The following is a 21,368-nucleotide window of genomic DNA, read 5'->3' as shown; positions in this document are numbered from 1 at the left end:
TGTTAGTGTTTATCTTTTGCTTGAGAGAGGCATTCCTTTCTTTCTCCCTCCATTACAAAAAACACACATATTCAGGCGAGCTGTTTTGCATGTGTGCGCGTGTGACACACGGTGTGAAGTGACTGCCAGGAGAGGCTTATAAAACAATCCAAGCAAGATCAATATCTGCAAACCACACTTATGTGTTTGACTTAACGTGAAGTTGCAGTTTCCCCTTCTTCTCTTTTTATGCACAGCTGATGCCAAACCTCACCAAATTGCATTTACCCAAAAGCCTAAAGTTTGTGTATACACTGTGACATATTTGAAATTACATAATTGTTTTGGCAAACTGTTGATTTTCTCCATCAGGCTTTGATGAGGCTATCACCCCCCACTTGAATACACACACACACACACACACACACACACACACACACACACACACACACACACACACACACACACACACACACACACACACACACACGTTTTAATTAAGGAGAAAATATTTGGGCTCGAGATAACAAAAATGCCACAACAAGTTAGGTGCACAATATGTACTGATGATACTTGTTGTGTACCTAACTCTAAATGTATCAGCTGTGAAAGGCATAATGTGACACTCTGAACGACAGTGTAACACTAATCTGGCTGTAACGCATTAAGCTGTTTCTATCATATTCAGATTTAGCCACAGACCCCCACTTGGTAGTTCAAGAGAAAAACATACAGTAGGTTTTACCTACTTTGCATTTAATGTGTGAGCATAGAATAAGGCTGGAAGTATCCATTCACCATAACTTCATCCCTGTAGACAAGTCAGACAAGTCATTTATGAATATGCATGAGCCAGCTTTTGCCTCGTTTAATGATTTTCAACCATTTAAATATATTCAATCCACCTACCCTCATTTATTTCTCTGCAATTCATATGGACATTAAGCACACACACACACACACACACACACACACACACACACACACACACACACACAGACACACACACACACACACACACACACACACACACACACAAACACAAACACACACACACACACACAGATCTTAACATGAATCCTGCTTAATGTGCAAGGTGCATGCAAACAATTACCATTTCACTTGCAGGTTCACTCTCTCTTCTTCTCCTCACGCTTCCTATGTGACTTCTCTTCCCAGGTGCCAACCAGAAACAACCTCAAGCATTGTAAACACGGAAAGGACTTCTCCGATGAATCACTGACAAGCTGCACAGAGAAAGCTACGAGACTGAGGGCGCGCTAGACGGCTGACGAAGGAACATTGAACGTGGTATGTACGATCATCCAGGCACCAATAGGTGTCCACATGTCAGTGACACATATTGAATGCAAATGTAGCACGTAAGATGTCTGAATGGAGGAAATTGTCTATTAAGGGTGTCAAATCTGTATGTTTCATACATGCTGACATACAATGCCATTGATATGGGCCATGTTGCATTTATGAACCCGCTGTTTAACAGACTGCACCATATTGATTATTGTGGAGGTCTGGGGGCCAGAGGAAATGCTATTAAAGATTAAAGGGTCAGGTGATGTGAAGGTGGTATTCAGAGTCATCAGACACCAGCGGCTTCAGTTACAGGCTGTAATGTCCACCCGTCAAGCAGGTTAGCCTGCTTGATTTATTTATTAACTGATTTCATGTCCTGCTATTTCCTACACTGACCGACTGACTGACTGACTGGCTGCATACATGGCTTATGCTTCACAGGTGAACTTCAAAGGAAGGGAAAGATTAGGATGCTGCTTGGTGTCCACTTACACTTCACACAGTCTGTAGTGACAGGCATGTACTGCAAAGCTATAAGCTCGTAAGGGAAATGCTTTGCTGTCTGTCTGCATTTAGAACAAAAAAGTTTATGAAGTGTGGTTAGAGTAACATTTTCAGAAAAAAAATGGATGATGCTTCATCACCAATACGATAAAGGTCAGAATGAGTTTAAAACTCAACAAAAGTTTTAAGCTGTTTTCAACTAGACCTGAGGATTTTAAGGGGCAACAATCTTCCTTTACTGTTTTTAGTGTGGCTATTGTAAAGATGATGTAAGACAGTCTTTAACCAATCAAAATAATTCAAACACCATGTTAATCAAAACTCATGATCTAAGGCTGGATTAATGAAAACTGAAGAGAGAGACCTGCTGGTTTACTAGAGTAGAACAGGCTCCATTCAAGACAGCCATTCTTTAAACTGATACAGCACCCATATAATGTGAGTATAATAGAACCACCGTATTACAAGGCCTATCTGGGACACATCTCTGTACAGACTGGCTGTCTGTGTCTTATCTGAAGTGACAAACTTGCGGTTCTAATTGTTATCTTCACACTAATAGAGTGGATGTTTTGAAATCATTTGGTTGGATGGATAAAGGCTTGGTAATTCCCCCATGCTTACTGTCTGTGTCAGGGCTTATCTGAAGGAGATAGCTGGGTTCTGGAGAAGGATCGGCAGCGTGCAGGAGGTGGAAAGTTTGCAGTGATTCAAATAGGAGGCAGCGTTCATGTTGCAAAGGCATGGAAGAACTCTGCTGAGCACTGATTACTTGATATTATTATTATTTGGGCGGTTACTGAACAAGACATATGAGGTGGATTTACGTTTTATTGCGAGAAGCATAACATTCAAAACTCAAATTTTGCATAAAATAAAAGTCATACTGAGTGGCCCGATTTGCCTTTTCTGTCTTTTTCGGATGTGGCATGCACAGGACACAACAAAAACATAAACTTTAGCCGCTGGATTTAGCTGTCTAATGTCGGCTAAAGATGCTTAACGCGCTCTCCGTTGGTTCATTAGTTAAACACACATTGCCCATCATCTTCTTCTAGTGGTCCTCTCTGAGCAGTTAATTGTGCGTCCACTCCATCGGGGCTGGCGCGATAATAAAGCATTAAGAGCCGTGCCTCTTTCATTAAAGTAGAGTTGGGAAATGTGAGCCCGCCCCCTTTCAGGAGTCACAAAAAAAAGAGAAAAAAAATCGATTATTTCTCCTCGCACTGGGAGAGGAGAGGGTTTGGGGAAAGACTCGGTCAGGATTGTGGGGAGGAACAGAAAAAGCCTCTCAACATCACCATCACGCTCCACAGACCAGCAGTATAGACGAACAGCACCACCTACAACATCGCCGCTCCACCGGGTCCCTCTCCGCTCACCGGCACCTCGCACGCAGACCAGGCGAAGCGTTCCTGGCGCCCCCTGAGCCGACTCTGTCCGATCAGAGAGAGAGAGAGAGAGAGAGAGAGAGAGAGAGAGAGAGAGAGAGAGAGAGAGAGAGTCGTTGTCTCTGGCATTATAGAGTCTCCTACCACGTACTGTATGTTACTTTTTCCCCCTCCCGGCGACGTCCTCAGCTTAGTTGCGCTCCTGGATTTTAAGTGCGTCTTGGCCAAGTCCGTCCCCATCAAGCAGCAGCTCCAACCTTCCTGTCAGTCGGCCGGACCAAACAACCGGCGGACCGCTTGTTCTATCTTTCACTTCACCCGGACAAGATTTCATGCGATATAAAGTAAGTGCCGCGCACACACTCACTTGCAAAACATCCACAAGACACATTGCATCTGTATTTTTACTCTTCCAGAGGGAAAGTTGAGGGTCTATTTAGATGCGCGCTTCCCTCCTCAACAAAGTACAGTAACATTGCTAGTTTAAAATGTAGGCTATTGTTGTGTACAATTTTACAAAATAATAGGATAAGAAACTTAAAAAAAACTTAAAGACAATGGAAAATAGATAAAATACTTGCATGTTCAGAAGTTTTTATATTTCAGTAATTCACGCAGAATGCAAGGACGCTCACTGCTCAAAAGATGGCCTTTCTTTGTGAATGTGTAATTATTTACTAGCGGGTTAAACGCACTACACTGAGGTGCACTAATAATCACAATTATCCTGTTATAACACATTAAATCAGAATGACCTGTGCATAGGCAACTTTCATAAATATATTAGTAAAATACTAAATTATGTAAACATGATTCCTCTCCAAACTACAATAAAGAAGAACACAGTTTGGTACACTTATTTGAACGTTAATTCATGCAGACCAGAGATAGAGTGATAACAGTCCTGTAAATCAGTGTTTGGTGTGTTCAGGCTAAACTGTAATTTCTTCTCCGGGACAATGTGACTGATATTGTTTAGACTTATTTCAGCCAGAATTATATATTTATACAGGGAGTTTAGTTCAGTTCCCTTTGGCTCAACTGAACCTGTTGCAGTGAGAGCATTAATAATCCACCATCATTAACCTGTGGCAACTTTCACAGGTTGCAGCTTTGGAAATCCAATTGGATTTATTTGTTTTGTAAGTAAAGTGTGGCTACGAGGCCCACTGATGAAATGTGAAGATGAACTACTGATGGTTATGAAATTTAACATGAATACAACACCCTTCATTATAATTTAGACAGATTTTAAAACGGAATTTGTGCATTTAACTCTCATTCATTAATTTAAGCATGCACGTTAATATCTATACCCATATGATTGTGGATTTGTTAAACAGCAATTTTTATTACTGAAATTCAATTTTAAAAGTTAAAAAAATGTGATTAATGTAGAGACAGCAGTTTCTCTAAAATTAACAAAAGAGATATAATATTCACAGCACATTTTGAGATACATAGAATCTATTACATTTGAAATTGTCAATTTGTGAGATATTTTGAAGGCAAGTTACATTTTTAGAGTGATAAAGTGTTGCTGTCTACACAATATCAACCTAATGTGTGACTCTGTCAAAAACATACTGCATACGCTCAGTTCCTTACTGCTTGATTGAATTTCAAAGTTAGTTTAATTTGGAAAAAGGATGCAGCCTTTATAAAGTGTTTGCAACATTTGAGGTACATTTTAAGATATTTTCAGAAGATGGAATTGTGTATGCTGATCTATGTTGGGATGTAAGTTGTTCACTCATGAAAAAATATATAAAAGTGTATTAGTCTTTAAAAAGATTTTACACATGACCTTCCCTCTTCTGCCGATCGTCAATGAAGTTGTTCTGTGTGGCCTGTCTGGCCTGTTGCTCTCTTGGGATTTAGCGTTAGGTTAATCCGCTCAGAGGAAGGTGAGCGCTCGCATGTGGACCCATGATTACACACAGAGGACTATGTCAGCCAAGCTCTGTAATCTCAGAGACCCTGTACACAAACACACACACACACGCACACACGTGCACACACACACACACACACGTATGCAGTTGCACGCAAACTCACAAATGCCTAGGCAAAAGCATGGTCTGCCTCTATTCTCTCTTTCTCCAACTGTTACACACACACACACACACACACACACACACACACACACACAAACACACACAGCGACACCCACACTATATGGCCTGCGCTGCTTTCATTTCTCTTATTCTCTTAAGACCTCTCCCTCTTGACAAATCATTTGGGATTTTGGGCGCTGATTCACAAAACCAACACTGACAACAAACTCTTACCCCTTCACACAGAGCGGGATTAGGAGGCCACGTGTCCCTGTGATTGGCCAGAGCATTGAGCCGATTGTCAGAGCACTTTGCTGTACACCAGGGGCTCAGTAGAGCTTTAGTTAAGTGAAGGGAAGGGTCACTGTGTGCGCCTTGGTCAGGGTTTTGCTATGTGTTTAAAAAGTGCTCAGACAAAGTCAGCACAGGATGGGCTGATGCTTATATTTTTTATCATAAATGTCTAATACAATACCCATTAATAAGTTATGTAAAATCAGTGCCATCAAGCCTGCACCATTTCATTTTTTTAAGGAGTAAAGTACACATTTAATACTGTACAGAAGGCATACACAAGATCCCCTCCTTCTATGAAATCATTCTTAATGAAAACATCAGAAGCATTTATGTTTAAGCAAATAATTTAATGGCCCCTTTTGCTATGCTTTAATGTTTTTTTTCTTCACTAATGGCTTCAAATATTTTGGAAGGGGTTTGTAGAGTTTGCTCAGTTAAACGTCAGTAAAACCCTCGTTTGCAGATTGCAGGTTGGCAAGATCTGCAGGTAGATATTGAAGGACTGTAATTGGACTATACACCCTTGGGCTCAAATAAGAAGGTAATATAAGAGTCAATTGTAGAGAATCATATTTACTTCACATATAAGGAACATAACATATATTAAACTGTCAAGAGACATCCCTGTATATCCTGTAAATAATGCATCATACTTTGGTTTACGTCCTTCCAAATAAATGTTACAGAGAACAGCTAAAATCCAGATGTGATAGAATAAAGATAACCTCTCTTTTTAGGCAATTTATAACTTTTGAAAATGTAATACAAGCAGATGACAATACTTAGGTTTTATATTATCTCAAGGGCTTGTTGTATTCTTGTTTGTTGTACAAGGCAGGTGTTCCTTCTTTTGCTACACAGGAGGAAAAGTCTCTCCTTGGTTTTCTTACATTTTTATAGCAGTAATGAAAAGTGCAGGGCTCAACCTTACCATGTGTTTATTTACTCATTTTCAACAGATCTCCCTTTCTTTGTCCTAACTGTTGTGCATGTTAGAAATGTTTACCCAAATGTTTCTTTGCCTTACAAGCACTTTCGGTATATCTTCATAAGAGCTGCAATTACTCACAAAACTTAAAAATAATAATAATCCAAAGTAAATAACACAGTCCTTGAATGGTTTATGGTGGATTGAATGCATATATTTGAATATGTCCTGGATTTTACATAATGATGCTAAGTCTTCTGTCTCTATCTAGTAATTAGTGGTGACGTTCAGCAACTTTCTCTGTATGCTGTAAGTGGATGGGGGTGTATGGGGTTTGTTCACTGGGGTGTTAAAGATCACAGAGGAATATATCAGCCTTTGATGTTTAATTGTATTGTAAAATACACTTTAGAATATTTCTGCAAAAAGGAGACTTCTGGCTGTGCTGTGCTTTGTGTTTGCTGTTTCTTTGTGTGTTTGTCTGTCAGTATGTGCTGCGTGTCTGGGAGGTGTGTGTATGTGTGTGTCTGGGTCTGTTTGCGCGTTGAAATGTTTGTGCTTTTTTGTTTTTTTGTCCATGAGTTTTGTGAGGTTGTCGCTGGTGTATATTCAAATGAAAATGCGTGTATTTCTTTTTCTCCTTTATTCTCACACTGAAGAGGGTAGGGTTTGATGTCTGGGATGATGGAGCAGTCTGGAAAACAGTGTCAGTGTGAGGGCTGAAAAGGCAAACTGAGAAGACAGATGCACAGAAAGACAGCGAAAGACACACACAGAGAGAAAACAGATAGAAATACAGGCTATTTGAGTTTAAGAGCCTCCTTATTGAGCAGAGCGACAGAATATTGGGCCTCTGATCAGGTATCCTTCATTAAAGAATGATGCTTTCGTGATGTCATGCCAAACACGCTGATCTAGATGAACAGGATGTCCTGCCTTCTTCTTCCTGTTTCCTGTTTCCTGCACGGCCTGTTGGTCATTATGGCAGCAGCTGCCTGCTGGGTGGTCTTTTCTTAGTAGTGCTGACCACACAATCGTATCGTCAGCTGTGGCCCACCTAAAGAGACACCCGAAAAACCTCACCAGACTTGATGCCTGCTCCTTGAAATATTTGGACAGGGAGAGAGTCCTGGGAGGCAGTGAAGGCAGAAGGAGTGGAGGGAGGACTTTGAATGATAAGACAGAGAGAAACATTTAGAGTAGACCAGAGGTTGGATTTCTTTGTCCAAACATTGGATGGTTCAGATCAGGCAGAATCTCTCAGCCTCAAGCCTTAAATCTGAAAATGCGAGTCAAATGAACTTGTTTATAAATGAGTTCATTACCTTCCCTCCCAGGCACTTACTTTAGTTGCCTTCCTGTGTGATTTTTAATCTTTATTCAGAATCAGTGTAACAGACAGATCCCAGGCAGCCTAGTCTGTAATACAGACATAAAGCGTATATCAGTAATACCTGCCCGAAACACGTGGTAAATCTTTTTAGTGAGTTTTAGGTTGTAGTTTGAGGGAGAAGTGTTTGCTGTCCATGTGCATACATCTGGCGACAGAAACCATGTTCCATCATAAAACACAGTACCTGACCTGTGAACGGTGAGGGGCAACTTCTTACCCCCTAATATATTTTCAGAGAGAGACCCCTTCACCATCTCCCTTTAGTGTGGCATTTGGACTACACCCAATGCCAAAAAAAGGGGAAAAAAGAGGTGTGGTGAAGGGAGGAGAGAGTGAGAAAAAAAAATATCTAGAAATGTTTTCCAGTGGCTGTAATTTATCTTTGTCAGAATTGCAACATAGCCGAGTCATTCTGCAACATAGTCTAGTGAGACGCACAGAGGTAGCTCTGTGCCTTGGTCTCACACAAGCTCACATCCATCTGAAACCCCCTGCTCACTCGGCTGCCACAATCTGTGCCGCTGCCGCCACTGCTGCCACTGACGCTGCTCCCCATCCAAGCTGCTGCAGAGCTTCAAATTGCTGTTGCGTATTTATAGCGTATTTTGTGTTCACACTAGATTCAGAGGAAGAAAGAGTCAAATTTTACCGAGTCAGGCTGTTGTTTGATGTTGCTCTTGTAATGAAACAGTCACACTAAATTGACACTAATAGGCAGCCCGATTGATAAATCTATCTCTTTTTTCTGCGCTAGGAAAGAATATTACAGTCCTAAATGCAATGCTTATTTTTCACTTTAAAGTCGCAGAGATTTGGGCAAAGTCTGTAACATCAGGAGGTTCAACTCCAAGGGGACCGTGCTGTTGAAAATGCTGTTAACACCATCTAAGTCGGGGAACAGCTATAAAAGAATCCACGCTTGGTGCTCTCTCTACTCTACACAGCACGCAGCTTAACCAGACGCTGTCCTGCCAAAGTCCACACCAGTGTTACTTTCCACTGTCATCTGTGCCATTCCCACACCAAAGGCCAGCCTGTACAAGAATGCACAGCACAGGACTGTTCCGAGCACTTCAATTACTCTACTGACCAAAAAAAGTCAGGCGAAAGCGGGACAGAGAAATGTAGAAAAAGAAAAGCGGTGGTGCTGCTACATGTAGAAATTTGAAAAAGAAAGACAAAAATGAATTGTGCTCAAACCTTCAGCTAAAGTTCATCTGAAATGAAAGTTAATAACACACAACAACATACAGCAATATAAAGTGCCCCTGAGGGTGGAGCAATGCCCCCCCCCCACCCACACACACACAGCCCTTTTCTCTCTCTCTGTCAATTCTTTTTTCTACTTTTTTTTTTCTGCGTCCCGGCTCCTTCTGCCCCGTGATGTATGGCTTTTTCCTACAGTGGCTCTTCCAAAGTGCAGCTCGTGATGTCATTAATTTTATTCATACTTTATGGATGCTCTGTCTGAAAAAAAAACGAGAGGGACGATGTGAGGAGAGAGAGAGGAAGATAGAGGAAAAAAGAGAGGTGGTGAGAGAGAGATAGAGAGAGAGAGAGAGATGAGATGGTGTTGCGGAAGGAGATTTTCAGTGCAGTTGCATGTATAATGAATGAGGGGGCACTTTGTTTGAAACTCCAGCCCAGTGCTTCACTTCAAGGTTTGCTGGGCAGAGTGGGGCCTTGTGATCTCACACCAGCCACTCTCTTTATCCTGCCAATAGATGCTTTCACCTGGCACTGTGGTTCGACCCAGTGGAAAAACAAATAACCTTGTGTGTGTATAAGTGAAACACACACAGTAGGGGAGAGAGAGAGAGAGCACTGACAATGGAGCAAGGGGTTGGGTGGAAAGGTTGAGGAGCGGGTGAGAGAGGAAAGAGGTGAGTTTGTATAACAGCAGCAGTGCAATGACGCCCAGACGATACTGAGGAGAATACTGGCACCCGGCCCACACTTCCTAAATAGTGCTCTCTACAGAAATAGCTCAGCCTTGATATTGACTTTTGTCTGGTGTGTGTGTGTGTGTGTGTGTGGATGTTCACATTTGAGCACAGGAGGACAGAGATGGTTTCATTGTCTAGTGAGGAGTTTTTCACATTGTTAGTATCTGTTGTTAATTCTTGTACAGTGTTGTTAGTAAAGTGCTTGTAAGTGTGTGAGTAAAGGAGCGAGCCGCCTTTATTATTTGGGATAAAAATGGCCCTCCGTCTTATTTTTGGCCCTGTGCTGGACTCATGGTTTTATAAATAGCTGAGGAAGTGCGGGGGGATACCTGTCGTAGCTCCAGCCTCCCTCCAGCAGAGTCCCAGTGCCTCCACGTCACATCTATCCACCGCCGGCCCACTCCGGACTACAGCCGAACAGCCCCCTCGGGGCCCAGCAAACAGGAAGGGACTCAAATTGAGGGTGTGAGAAAAATCATTCTCTGGAGAAAAACACAAAAGGGCTTGCAGTTCAGCATGAACAGCCTAGCTGACACTGTTGGATTTTGTAAAGTGCAGATTAAAAAAAATGCAAGTTAATTCCTCTACTGAAATACTTATTACACTATCAGTCTGTAAGAGTAGCGTCAAGATGCCAACACAATAGAATGTCTTCAAAATGAGAAGTGTGTTTTTTTTTACACCCTGTACGAGACTAAGGTCATAGGGTGGTTTTCTCTGCCATCTGTATGCCAAGGCTTGTTAATTTCCTTTCTGCGTCTCTCAGGCATATGCCATGTTAACAGCACTGAAAGTGTTAGCTTTCACTCTTTGCGTCAATGTACACTGTTGCCCTCCCAATCTGCTCTCACTTTCTGACAGAATGATCCGGCTCCACATTTTTGAGGGTATAATCAGCGTTTAGGAATGATGGAGCGCTCAATAAAAAAAAAAGAAGGGAATAAACTATTGCTTTACTGACAATTATGTTTAATGGTAGAATTGACTGATAATAGCCTGTTTATGATATACCATCATATTTATTTTTGAAAAGGTTCAGATCTTCCAGGGTCAAACTGATATAAAACTAATGTCTCAATTATGTGGGCGGATAACAGTCCTGTTGTTTATTCTTCTTATCCTTTACTGGGCATCATATTCCTTCTTTGAACCATCTAATTATTTGGTCTTGAATCTACATTATCACCCAGAGACGCTCTTTCATCTGTTTAACTACCATCCAGCACATGTGGAGTCTGTCTAGAAAGTGGACATGTTAAGCCTGTAATTCCATTAAACACGAGCATTATCCCTGTTGCATCCTAGCCTACAATATTGTTCACCCTCTAATAGAGTGGCACTCTACATCTTGGCCCCTAATGACAAAGGGCCCAATAATCATATTAAGAATGGGACAAAAAAAATAGATAAGAGAGAGCGAGAGAGATTGAGAGATTTTTGAAAAGCTTTACTGCCCTTGGTGGACTGTCTCTTTACACGGCGAAAGATAAATTATTCCTTTTTTTACGTGCTTTTTTCCCCTCTTTCTCTGTGAAGGGAATTGTGCTGCCTGTTATTAATGTGCTTTTGACAGCTTAATTTGATAAGCGGCCTACTCGTTAAAGAAGACTTGGATTGTTCTCATAGAAAGAACACGCTTTTTTTCCTTCCCATGTTCTTCAAAATGCTGCCGCAGAGTCTGTCTATGACCCAGTTCTGAGAGATGGTCGAAAACAAGGAAGAGCAGTGCAAAATCCACAGGGAAAAGAACGGAGAGAAGGCGAGAGGGTGGCGGGAGTTGGAGAGAGAAAGATATAGTGAGAAGGGATACTATAAGTAAGAAAGGCACTTGTGGGAAGTTGACTCAAATGCTTTTCTTTCTTCTCTCTCCCTCTCGCCTCCTCCTCACTCTTCCGCCTCTTGTACTGATCAGCCTACCTTCTTGTGCTCCTCTTTCCTGTACCCTAATCGGAAGAGAAACGCTAGGAAACGATAACGGGGATTAGCTCCCACTGCTCGCCAGCTCCCCCTTGGTTAAGTACACGTGTAATGAGTTGTTTATTTGGGATAATGCACAGTAGGTGCAGCAGAAGACCAGAGCTGCCCTCACCTCCCTCCTCCTCTGCTTACACACACACACTCACACACACACACACACAGACACCAAAAATACGCACATCAAGAATAACACATGCAGTAACACAGCAATGTACATGGCACATAAGCGGTGTGAACATTGACATGCGCAGGTATGTGCAAATACATACATTCACACACTCAACCCTCTCACAAACACACCCACCCATGCAAATTCCCACACACAGCTGTGATGCAGGTCACTTGCTGTGCAGGATTGTATAGAGGGAGAAAAACAGAGAGTTTGGAGTTGAAGGGGTGGAAGGGGGGGGGTTGACGTTCTCAGGCCTTCCTTGGGTCATAGGGCCAGGGGATTTTTCTCAGGGTGAAGAGAAGGGGAAGAAATTGAATGATATGAGAAAAAATGAAGGGAAGGAACCAAGAGAAGGAAAAGGGATACGTTGTGCCCGCTAGTCTGCGCGTGTCCGATGATCTTGTGTGCACGCGCGTCAAGTTTGTGTGTATGCACATGAAGTGGAAAAAGCTGTTGCCTTGTGGAGGGGACGTGCTCTGCTATCATTAGTTTGGGGGGTGGGGGGGGGGTGAGTAGGAGGGGGCAGGCGAGGTTATGTGAACGGTGCAGCTGTGCTCGCAGCAGAGGGATTTGAGTGGGGGGGGGAACTCCAGGCAGCCAGGTCCTTCACTGAACCACCAGCTCGCAACACGGAGGAGAAGAGAAAAATTCAACCAAGCAGCGAGCCTTGTGAACCAAACACAACTCGCCCCCTCTGTCCGCCATCCCTCCATCCCCCACTCCTTCACTCCTCCGCTCTTCCACTCTGGCCCTATACTTCCCAAATAGGAAAAATAAATAAATAACGATTGATGCTTGATGGCAAGGATAAGAGTGCAATGGAGAAGAAGAGGAAGAAAAATGAAACAGTCATGATTTATATATAGTGTAGGGGTGCTTTTCTGCCGGCCATTTGTGGTTTTACTGTCTATTTTCCTCTCTGATTTCAGTCAAAATAACATTTCATTAATTTAATAATAATAACAATGTTTATTTTTCATCATAACTGTATTAGGAATACAGAATTGTTGTTCAAGTTTGTTGCCTTCTTATTTGGGGGGATTTCCCCACGACTTGATGTACAAATCCAAAATCACTGAAATTTGTTTAAAGGTTCCTCCCCGCCTCTCTTATTTTTTCTCGCTGAAAGAGACAGAGCCCACGTAGCGAAGGATGGCGCGGCAGACGAAGACCCAAACTTGCTTGTCAGCCCGTGTGATCAGTCGCAGTAGAGAGACAAGGCAGAGGTGGCTGAGAGACGATAGAACACAGAACGGCATCGGCGTGCACTGCTAATGCATTCAGCCTGCCACCATATCCAACAACAAGGCAAAATATCACACAACTCACTTCACTAGATGTTCCTACAACAACAACATCAACAACAATAACAGACATATAAATGCACACACACGCGCAGACACACAGTCGCGCACATGCGTGCACACTTGCATAAATAACCACACAGCATGTTAAAAACCAACCATGAGGAACAAGAATTTGAAAGCAAACAAACAAGTCAGAATGTAAGCAACTTGTCTGAGACTTTGTGACAAAAAAATAAATCAAAAACGAAAAAGCACCTTTTTGTTTCATGAGAAAGACGCTAAATTGCTGTGGTGCACCAGGCATTCAAATTTTCAAGTGAAAAAAGTAGATTTTAGCACAGCTGGGAACTATGTTAAGCCCAATGGTGAGCAATGGGCTAAAAATAGAGCGTGGTCAAACAGCAGTAGTGCTTTGGCGAGCGGGTCATCTCCGTGTGATACATTGGCCTTCACTGTATAGCCACATATTGAGAGCAGAGGCACCCTGCCAACGCATGTAGCTTCACAGCTGTAATTTAATATTTGTTTGTCTCTTTTATTTCAGTCTCCCCCTCTCTCCTTTCCCCCTCTCCCTTGCTTATGGGGGTTAAGTAACAGTAAGCTTTATCAGATTACTGGGTCTGAGGTCTCTTTAAAACCTCTCTTTGCCATCTTGATTTTGTGCAGCTGTGCAGACTCTTTAATCATACGCTATCTTTTTTCACTCGCCCTCCCCTCCTCCCCTCCCTTTTTCACGGCGTCCCTCCTCCCTTAACATATGTTAATTAGCTGCTTTCTGTGACAAATTACGAGCGATCGCTTTGATGAGGTCGGGTTGTGATGGTGCTGGGAGTGGAGTGTAGTGGAACTGCCAGACCCTCGCCGGTTCCCCCTTAACCACTCCAAAAAGGAGCGTGGCACCCAGCCGATGACTAATGAGAGGCTTGGACTGGGTCTGGCCCAGCTCTGGCCTTGGTGGGGCCACTCCCCTAAACAGAGGCTGATCTGTAGGTACCGTATGCCGCCACACACCCTCCACACTCCATGCAACCTTTATCCTCATGCACCCCCAAGCCCCCCCACCACCACCAGCTCTCCTCAGGGAACTGTTAAGCACTGTGAGAGCAGTTCAACTTACATGCTGAGAAAGATTCATCTTTTTAAGACCTTTGTATGTGTTATGTCATTCTAGACATTGGAGATATATATATTGCTTTTTGATTAAATTTGATTTATTTGCATGTTTGACTTGAAATAAAGCACAGGAGTAACATAAATTGTATATGCAACCCATACAACTTGAGTCTCAAGTTTACATTGTGCGTGTGTGTGTGTTTGTGTGTGTGCGTGAGTGTGTTGAAAAGACATTATACCAGCCTTGTTTAAACAAACAGTAACAGTGGAACAATCTCTGTTTAATGATGCGCAGCGTCAACAGGAAAACAATGCTCACCAATAATCAGCACAATCAGCTTGTGGTAACCAGAAAAAAGAGGGGTGAACCTGACATCATCCTAGTGGAGTTTTCTTTTTCTTTTTTTAATTTTTTTAAGTGTTGGGTGGGGTGGGGTGGTGGGGTGTCATATTCTGACTCTGTCACCCTATAATCTGTTCTACTGCTTCTTTTGCTCTCTCTTTTTCCCTCTCTCTACCTCTGTCTCTCCTTTCTGTCTCTCTCTTTCTCTGTCATAATCCCTCTCTCTCCCTATGCTACGATCTAGGTTACTCGGTTTCCTAGCAGAGCACAGGGACCGGAGGAAGAGAAAAAAAAAATACAGAAGGTCGAATCTATGAAGGACATCCTTGTTGAAGTGTGCAACCTTCTACTTCTCTGCAAATTACCCACACGCTGCGCATAGACTCAAAGCAGCGCTGTGGCTCTCGCTTCAGCTCAGCAAGGCTGCGACCATGACACATAATGCTGTTGGAGTGTCACAACTACAGAGAGAGGCAGAGTTCTTTACAGTGTTTACTGTAATTTTTAGTTTCCTTGCTTTTTAAAGGTTTTTTTTTTCTCTTTGTGCCATTTGTGCAGCCAAACTTAAAGATTTGTGTGCCCGGCGCAATGCAGATTGAAGGGTCAGTTTTAGTGATTTAATGTATACAAGTTGAGACCCTCAGCACGGAGAAGTAGAGATCACCAGCAGCTTCAGTATTTGCTTGTTATGACCGCAACTTCAAAAAGAATCACTTCACATAATAGTTTCATTATGGCATCCACATTTGCTGATGAAGCGAGACAAGGAAAAATAGTAAATTACACAACTTCCCAGTAGATCGTCCATGCATGCTGACTGAAGTACAACAAACGGCCAAAAAACGGAAATCATTTTATTTATCTATATCTATCAGCAAGTATGCAAAAAGAGATAATGACCCATAAGCAAGTGTGCATTTCCATAACCACCGAATTGATAGACATGCACAGATGCACACACACCTACATGCTGAAAAGGGCAACGCTGGTGAAGAAAAAGGAAGTGCACTGGTACCTCGTGGTCGCATGAGGGTTAGCCGTGTTAGCGTTAGCCTGGGGCCCTAAATTGAGGCCAGCAGGGAGCATTTAATAAATGCTGTCAGAAGATCAAATTTAATACTCCTCTCTTCACAGCCACCACTGCTGTAGGGTAGAGTGAAACAAATTGTCATCCGAGATTTCTAAATGAACAAAGCTTTTAATTAGGGTGATTAGAATGCTCTGGCAAAGAGAAAGAGTAGGGGATGGGGGGTGTGATGAAATCATCAGCACATCGTCTTAACCATGATGTCTGGTGTTGATACAGTGTGAGCTGGGGGATGAGCAGGGGCACACGACTACTGGGAAGTTCGCTGTACTTGAACATTTGTAAGCATGGCCCATGCGGCAACGAGCCCTTAGCCTCAAACAAACACAAACACACACACAGACGTACACACACACACACACACACACACACACACACTCACTGCCTTTCTCCCCCCACTGGAGAACATTGCTAACATCCTGAGACATTGTCATTCTCTGCAGGGAGCATAATTGGGTGAATATGTCAGTGCTTTGTGTTCTTAGTGACATGACTCCCGGCTGTTCCTGTGGGGGCTGGGTACACTCATTGAAGGGTTTATACTGCAAATTTACTGCATTGGTTCATTGTTCATTACAGTGTTGTTTTTTGTCCTTGTTGTATGGACATACTAGATAAGCAGGGAATGTGCACCTCGATGTGCACTTGTGTGATCATTCATGAATGCGTGTGTGTGTGTGTGTGTGTGTGTTCATTTTCTGTTCCCGTCCCTTTAGGGTCAGCAGTTGGTTACACCTGGGTCCTGTGGCACACAGGGCAACATGTGAATTGAGACGTTGGTTTCCACTCTCTGGAAAAAATGACCTGCGGCAGAGCTTTGTAAACGACATTACAATGACTGGAAAGAGAGAGAGAGGGAGAGGAAGAAGTGAAACATTGTGGCAGTGTTGATAAAGTGAAACTCAAGTGAAGTTATTTGCGTTTAAACATCAGATGTGCCCATCACCACAATCTGCACCACTTCCATAATCAATACCTCATACTTTCTCACCCTCCTCTCCAACTGTACACTCCGTTTCCACCTTGTACTGTGTCACCTCTATTAAGTTGATTCTTTATTTTTTGCTTTTTGCTATCATCTTTTCTATCTCTTCTTTATACTTGAATGCGTCCATTGCCCCTCCTTATGCTCATGCCATGGAAAGACCGAATGCACTAAATGGTGATTCATTACAGCCTTTCCGGGGCCTCGTCAAATTGTGGCCTATGCTTCTGCTTTTTCTTCTCTTCTCCTTTTTTTCTAATACCATTTGTTTTCCAGTTTGGCACAAGGGCATGTGTGTGGCAAGTTTGTCATTGCGCACCTCTAAGTGTATTTGTTTATCACTCATGGCTGCCACTGTCACAACACAAAGCAGCTGACAATTGACAGGGAATGCCTTTTAACCACAGCGGCTACTCTTCCTCCTTTCACGTGTGCCCTCTTGCTAGTCTGCCTTTGGCCCAGCAGCTGCAGCTTTACAGCTCTTGGCCTCCTTTCAAAGAGGGGGGTTGACACATTGTGTCAAGTTATTTTGTCCTTGGGGATGTCAGCAATGGGCTATGGAAAGACGGTTCTCACCTGTCTCCATGGTGGCTCTGAGGGATGGCTACCTGCCTCCATTGGAGCTCTGATTGCCCAAGGCCCCTGTTTGCTGGTGCTGAGTGAGATGTGCAGCTGCCCACATGAAGGGCAGGGCTGTGTACTCCTCTACTTTTGTTTGTACTTCCTAATAATTACCTTATACTGTCACCCTACAGTTGTCAAAACTCTCCATTAACAATAAAATGTCTGAATCTAAAAATGCAAAGCTAAATTAATCATATACAATCTAACAGATAACAGGAAATGAAATAGGCAAAACTTTTTTCTGTGAAAATACAGCTGCATTCAGTAAGACGTTACATTGCGTTTTACATAAGAAGCTGACACATCATAAGTAATTGCAGTCGCACATCTAGCTTTCTTGTTTTAGTACATCTCTTTTATGCATTTTAAAGATTCTCTGTAGATGAATACAATGTCTTAGTTTTTTCAAAGATGCAGCGATGGTGCTTCATTAATTGGTAGTAAAAAGTATGAAAAGTCTTTTGTTAAAAAATAATAATATTTAGATCTCATGAATTTCAATATCTTACATTTATTCAAAAGTCAATAAAAATAATATTTTTTTCATACTTTTCTATGTTAAATATGATTTAATTATACATTATGCATGATTTATAAAGAGAAGCAATATGCTTTCTGAACATGAAATACTTAGGGCCTCATTGAGAGATACCTAAATGTTATATCTGCTTAATGTGGCCATATACTTGCATTATATGTTTCTGTTTATTCGCACTCATCGTCTGCTGTTGCCGATTGTATTTCGATTCCCAATTTCTGTTTTCTGTACAGAATGATTCAGGGAAGGAAGCACCTTTGGCACCTTTGATTGTCTGTGCCTGCTGATGTCATATCCTTCCGCTGAGCTGTCTATATGTATGTGTAGGTGTGTGTGTGTGTATGTGTGTGTGTGTGTTTCTGTGTGTGTGTGTTTCCTGTCTTTCTGTCCTCTAAGACCCCGGGGCAGAGCTTGTTGGATTGAAGGATAAGAAAGGAAGCTGTGAGAGTCTCATTAGTATGAAAATCAATTGAGTATAAAGTTGAAGTATAAAGTTTTGAGTTGAGAAATTGGTTTAACTTTTGTTGGCCAGAAATTTAGAGCTCATCTTATAACAATAGCCTTTGTTCCATAATGTCAATCACACTCATCAGTGCTTGAACAGAGTGTATAAAACTTGTGCCAACCAGAGACTGTTGAGGCTCACCTCCTCATCAATAGACTGGTGTCTCACTTCTAAGGCACATAGAAATTGAAAATAGAATACACGTGAAATCGTCCCTGTCTCCCTAATGATACACCTAAATCATGAGCTAATAGAGAGAGACAGGTGAAGACATATCCTCCAACACACACATAGGAGCACACACACACACACACACACACACACACACACACACACACACACACACACACACACACACACACACACACACACACACAACAGCCCCTCAAATTCAAGTTTAGCTAGAGTGCTTACTGGGAAAATGAAAAGAGATGAACATATTATACGATGATCCACCACTATCACTCTAATCCCCAGATGTACATGTTGCTAATCTCCTTAACATGTTAAATTAGCCCTAATATCTGCTGAGATTCGGAGCCATAGAGGCCCACCTACGCATGGGCTACCGCCCAGGTTTAGGTCACTCTTCTCCCTCAGCACTCAAAAAAGATACCGACATTAGGGTGGGGGTGGTGGGGGCTGAGGGAAGTAGCAGTGATAGCCATTCGTCACCCTGCCTATCTCGCTCTGACAGATGGGGAGTGCAGCATGCCACATAGAGGAGTCACTGCCTGTAATGACATTAGAGGCACAATGAGACCTGATACACATTTTTTCTGTTCCCAGCCTGCCTGGCCATCGACTCGCTCCTTTGCTTGATCCTTCCCCTCCTCTCATTTCTGCTGGTACATCTCCATCCACCCTGACAGGAGATAAAGTGCTGTGTACCACTATTTCCAAATAAAGCACTAACATACATAAATGCGCTCACAAACAGATCCACATTTACACCGGCACACACATATATTGCTACATCGAAAACAGAATGGAGAAACCTCCAAAAATCTACACATCTGAAGAAGGAAAAAAATGTGAATGTTCTCAAGGAAGAAAAAAAACTTCAACATGACAGAAATGCTCATGTAAAAATGGAGCACTGTGAGTGTGTACTGACATTCAGATTGTATTTGGAAAACCATATTAAAGTGCTTTTTTTCCTCCTCCTCTTCAAGGAAATGGGAGTTTATTTAAAAAAGAGAGAGCGTTTATTTAATGTACCATACACCTCCTAAAAGGTTTACTTACTGCAGTGTAATATGTTATTTTAAATCCTCACAACCACATTTCCTAGGAGGATAGGGGATACTGGCGTTATATATATATATATATTTATTTATTTATTTTTTTCAGGACACATGCTATTGCCAAATGTGTAGCAGATGTACCATAAGCCGAGGCTGTACTGCTGAGGTGGGGTTTCTTGGAAAAACATCACCAATCCTGTCATGATAAATCACCTTCCCCAATTTGCTATAACATGTAGAATTAGGATTTGAGAAAAATCAGCATTAGCAAAATTCTTTTTAGTTTTGCCAGTTTCACTGGAACATTTCCTAACAATTCAATTCTCAAAACTTGTGTTCTTGGAACTAGGGTTCGTGTACATTGCTTCTGCATTCTCTTAATTCACAACCAAAACTCTGCAGCTGTCTTTCAAAGTGACAAATTGGTTCCGGTCATGAGTCAAGGTAAAGTTTCTTTTTTTGTCACTGCACCCCCTTGATTCAAAGGAGTTGTCTTTAGTGTCTGTCCTCAAATAAAAAAGGCACATTAACAAGCACCCTACAGACCGTCTATTAGAATGTGAAAAAGCTCCATGTGCTGTATATTAGTTTTTAGTGACTAAACACTTGGGAGAGAGGCGACCTAGAATCCAGCCTTGTGGTGCACTGAGTGTATATGTTCTCATCGTCCTCTCAGCTCCACTTGTGAGACTCAGAGAGAGAGAGAGAGAGAGAAAGAGAGAATGCTCATTAGATCTATGTGCTGAATCGCTGCTCCCTCTCTATCTCTCCCATCCTCCCCCAACTTTCATCTCTCTCTCTCGCTCTCTCTCTCTTTCTCTCTTTCTCTCTTTCTCTCTCTCTCTCTCTCTCCGTCCGTCCGTCTGCTTAACAGATGGGAGGGTCGTGGGTACAGCTTCCCCTCCCCCTGGAGAGGCCTGGTGCCTGTTCAAAAGATCCCTTTTTATTTTTCACTCCATTTCTCTCTCTTCTACCCATTTCTCTGTTTTCCTCTCTCGACTCTCCTTCTCTTTCACTGTCACATCTCAAACTCACAGGACAGAGAGTTTGGACCCAGCATATAAAACCAACAGAGGAGCAACCGTTGTCCTTCTGTCTGCTTGGTGCCAGCATGCCCTCTGACCCTAGCAGTCGCTCGCTCCTGCCTCTTTATAGTTACCGGGCTAGTGTGAATGCGAGCGCACCATTAGTCATACTCCACAGAGGAGATAAAGAAACTCTTGTGTATTCTTCTTTTTCCACAGCTCATTCCCTCTTTCCCTACGCCTTACTTTGGGATTAGTAAATTGGCTTAATGTGCACAAGCTTGTTAGTTCTTTCTTCTATCTCGCTCTGTGTGTCTTGTTTCTTTCTCACCCTGTTTGCCCTCTCGAGGTGAGGTGTTAATGTCAGTCCCCTGTGAAAAATTTCTCCTGGGGATTACTGCCCTGTGCCACTTGACCATGTTCACCAAGATGTGCTTGTTTCTTGCATTTCCCTACATTTTGCCTTCTTGGCCTCATGACGCAAAATTGGATGTGATCTGTTAAATTAACTGGTGCTCTATCCACCACAAGGGAAGGAGAGGGAAGGCAGCCGGATGAGGAGGTGGGCACTAAAATCTTATCCAGAAGCTGCCTGGCACTCATATGGGATGGGGGCCGTGTGAGGAAAAGTGTGGG

General features: G+C 42.5%; 1 protein-coding gene across 11 annotated transcripts in view; it reads left to right on the top strand.

Annotated features, from left to right (window-relative positions):
• mef2cb (myocyte enhancer factor 2cb) overlaps positions 1-21,368 on the top strand; it is a 72,239-nt gene that overhangs the window by 7,136 nt on the left and 43,735 nt on the right. For 2 of the 11 annotated variants that reach the window (XM_034872550.1, XM_034872551.1), the window contains one exon: positions 1,159-1,290. The gene's annotated coding sequence lies outside the window, so the exon portion shown is untranslated. Of the gene's footprint in view, positions 1-1,158; positions 1,291-3,028; positions 3,533-21,368 lie in introns of those variants that run through there. The other 9 variants (XM_034872554.1, XM_034872553.1, XM_034872557.1 and 6 more) reach the window with 6 other exon arrangements.

Source organism: Etheostoma cragini, chromosome 5 (genome assembly GCF_013103735.1).
Source record: "Etheostoma cragini isolate CJK2018 chromosome 5, CSU_Ecrag_1.0, whole genome shotgun sequence".
In the NCBI taxonomy this organism is placed as follows: domain Eukaryota; kingdom Metazoa; phylum Chordata; class Actinopteri; order Perciformes; family Percidae; genus Etheostoma; species Etheostoma cragini.
Note: the sequence above shows the minus strand (reverse complement) of the source record. Positions and strands in the feature narration are given on the sequence as shown.